Here is a 2526-nt window from a genome sequence, read left to right as displayed (position 1 = left end):
GGCATTAGCAAGAGTATGGAACTTGACTGCATGCTGAGGTGGCAACCCCTAACCCTACTCAAGTAAATTTAGGCAAATGTAAGTGTTTGGAAAAATGTACTTCTAACAGTACTTTTATTGCACCGTGTTCATTCAGTCATGCTGCTGTAACATGAACCAAATGGCTGAACTGCCACCTCAGCATGCAGTCAAGTCCTATAGAGTCTTGCTAATGACCTACTAACTGTATTCAGGTGTGTTGCAGCAGGGATACCTGGAAAGGTTTCAGGACAGCGGCCCTCGAGGACTGGAGTTCGAGACCCCTGTTGTAAATGCATGAACACTTTCCCCTTTAAAGGACAAACAAGGACATTTTCATCTATACTTTTAATATATCTATATCACTAAAGCACTTCTGGATGGATGCAAACTGCATTTCGTTGCCCTGTACCTGTGCATGTGCAATGACAATAAAGTTGAATTCTAATTCTAACTCTAAAGACTACATACAGATGTAGGCCTTAAAAACTACTGTTAGGTTAAGGTAAGGCTCTGCGCAGGTGTTTGGTGATCACCTGGTAACCATTGATGGTTGCTGGAGGGTCCTTGTTGTTCAATTCAATTTTATTTATCTAGCATCAAATTACAACAGCAGTCGCTTCAAGATGCTTTATATTTAAGGTCAAGTAACCTATACATCTGATGGTTGGTCAGATGGTAAAACCAAACACAAACAAGCCTCCATAATTTCATTGAACATGTACAATGACAATAAAGGTCTATTCAGTTCTATATCCATGAATTAAACTCCTTAATTAAACTCTTATATGAAGCTACATTATTGTTTAAAAGTCTTAAAGGTGATCTCCTCCGTCCAGTGTCGATCACGTGAAAGTGCTGTTTGTGTGTGAGGTAGTTATGGTCACTTTGTGAGAGAATAAGAGCAACATAAATCTCCACGCTGGGAGGAAGGACCTCAGACCGCTGTCATGGCTGATGAACAGACATCATGTGTGTATCCTGGTCTTTGATATTAAGAGCCAAAGACTGGTTGCCTTACACGTCGGCGCATTTTTCATAAAAACGACTCAGAGGAAGCTGCTGACCTGGGTGCCGATGTTATCGTAGAGTTTAAAGTTGAAACGCCCAAAAACATAACGAATGTGCCCACCTGGAACTTTCTGTCCTTTCACACTCCTGAGTCTGGGATTTTGTTTCTATACCACCAAAAGAAGAAGAAAAAGGGGAAAACTGAAGACTTATCTCCCAAATCTGGATCTCCACCACCTCTCATTAAGATAATCTCACAAGTTGGTATTTTTATCTTCTTGGTTTCTTCTTTGATTTTGTTCCTTTTTGGGTTCTTCTGGATTTTTTGTCTGACCTTAACATCAGCTGCCAGTCCCAACCAATTCATCATTTATTCTGACATTTTTATTGAGACTCTTTACCTCGATGAAAGCCGGAGCTGGAAATGATTATAATAGCTTAAAAGCATCATTAACATTGTTTTGTGGCAGCAGGGAATCAGAAGTGCTCAGAAAAGGTGACATTTAAACAAATTGCTCCATTTGTCCCTGTCTGGCTGAGGCTCTTTAATCAAATGAGCCTTTGTGGTTTAATAAGTGTCGTTCATAATTGATATTCCTTCTTTAAAGGAAAGACTCAGGGATACACACCTGAACCAAAACACCTTAACTCTACAAGCCTTTTTCAAATCACTGTCAGGGTTCTGGTTTGTCTTATGATGCTAACTTTAGCTGCTGTCTGATGTTAGCTTGATAGAATTGCTGTTTTACCTTGAAACATCCTTATGGTGCCAAAATCTGGGTAAGAATTGGTATTTCTTGCAGTCCCGTAACATGACCTGGATCAAGAAGCATCCATTCATCTTCTTCCTGTTGTGCAGGTCAGGGTCACCGTGCTGGAGCCTACTCCGGCTATCATGAGGTGAGACGTGTCCTGGACAGATGAGCAGTCTGTTGCAGTCGTCGCTAAAAAATAAAAGTCTGCAAATCGAAAAAATTAAACTTACTTGGATGTTCAATAAGAAAGATCTGTATTCACTCCTGTGTCCTGATTCTTGGTCGTTTGGCCTGATGGTCTATTTTTTACGTTCCATTTTGTCGCTCTGTCACACTCGATTCTGCTGTCATCACTTTGGTCCAATCATTTTCCTGCCTTCTGTCGACCACCCGATCTCAGCTCCCCTCTCTGCTCCAACATATCTACCTGTGGCGCGGCTGCAGGGAAGGCAGACACACCTGAGCAGCACGAGCAATCACGCCTCACCTGCTGAAAAGAAGAAAGAACTGAACTGTTGTTGATGGTGAGGCTGTGAGCTGCAAAGCTGCAGCCGAGTATTGTTGAAACACCAACCGTAAGAATAAAGTATGATGAAAAGCATGAAACCATGTGGAGTTATTACCCCTCCGTATCCACAGCTCCACAGCGCCTCCTTAGACTCCACTCTACTCTGTGGCTTCCTCAGAGTCTACATACACTAATCTACTGATGATTTCTCATTAGAAACTTTACAGCTGCTGG

General features: G+C 41.8%; 1 long non-coding RNA gene across 1 annotated transcript; it reads right to left on the bottom strand.

Annotated features, from left to right (window-relative positions):
- Positions 1-893: 893 nt before the first annotated feature.
- On the bottom strand, positions 894-2225 carry LOC146566273 (uncharacterized). The gene is made up of 3 exons (XR_014894032.1): positions 2015-2225; positions 1779-1941; positions 894-1196 (listed from the first exon to the last, which is right to left on the bottom strand). It is a non-coding gene; the product is annotated as an uncharacterized LOC146566273 (long non-coding RNA).
- Positions 2226-2526: the final 301 nt, after the last annotated feature.

The sequence above is a fragment of the Mchenga conophoros genome, linkage group LG10 (genome assembly GCF_057382185.1).
Source record: "Mchenga conophoros isolate Kocher_MC1m ecotype Shallow Benthic linkage group LG10, M_conophoros_male_GT1.1, whole genome shotgun sequence".
Classification (NCBI taxonomy): Eukaryota; Metazoa; Chordata; class Actinopteri; order Cichliformes; family Cichlidae; genus Mchenga; species Mchenga conophoros.
Note: the sequence above shows the minus strand (reverse complement) of the source record. Positions and strands in the feature narration are given on the sequence as shown.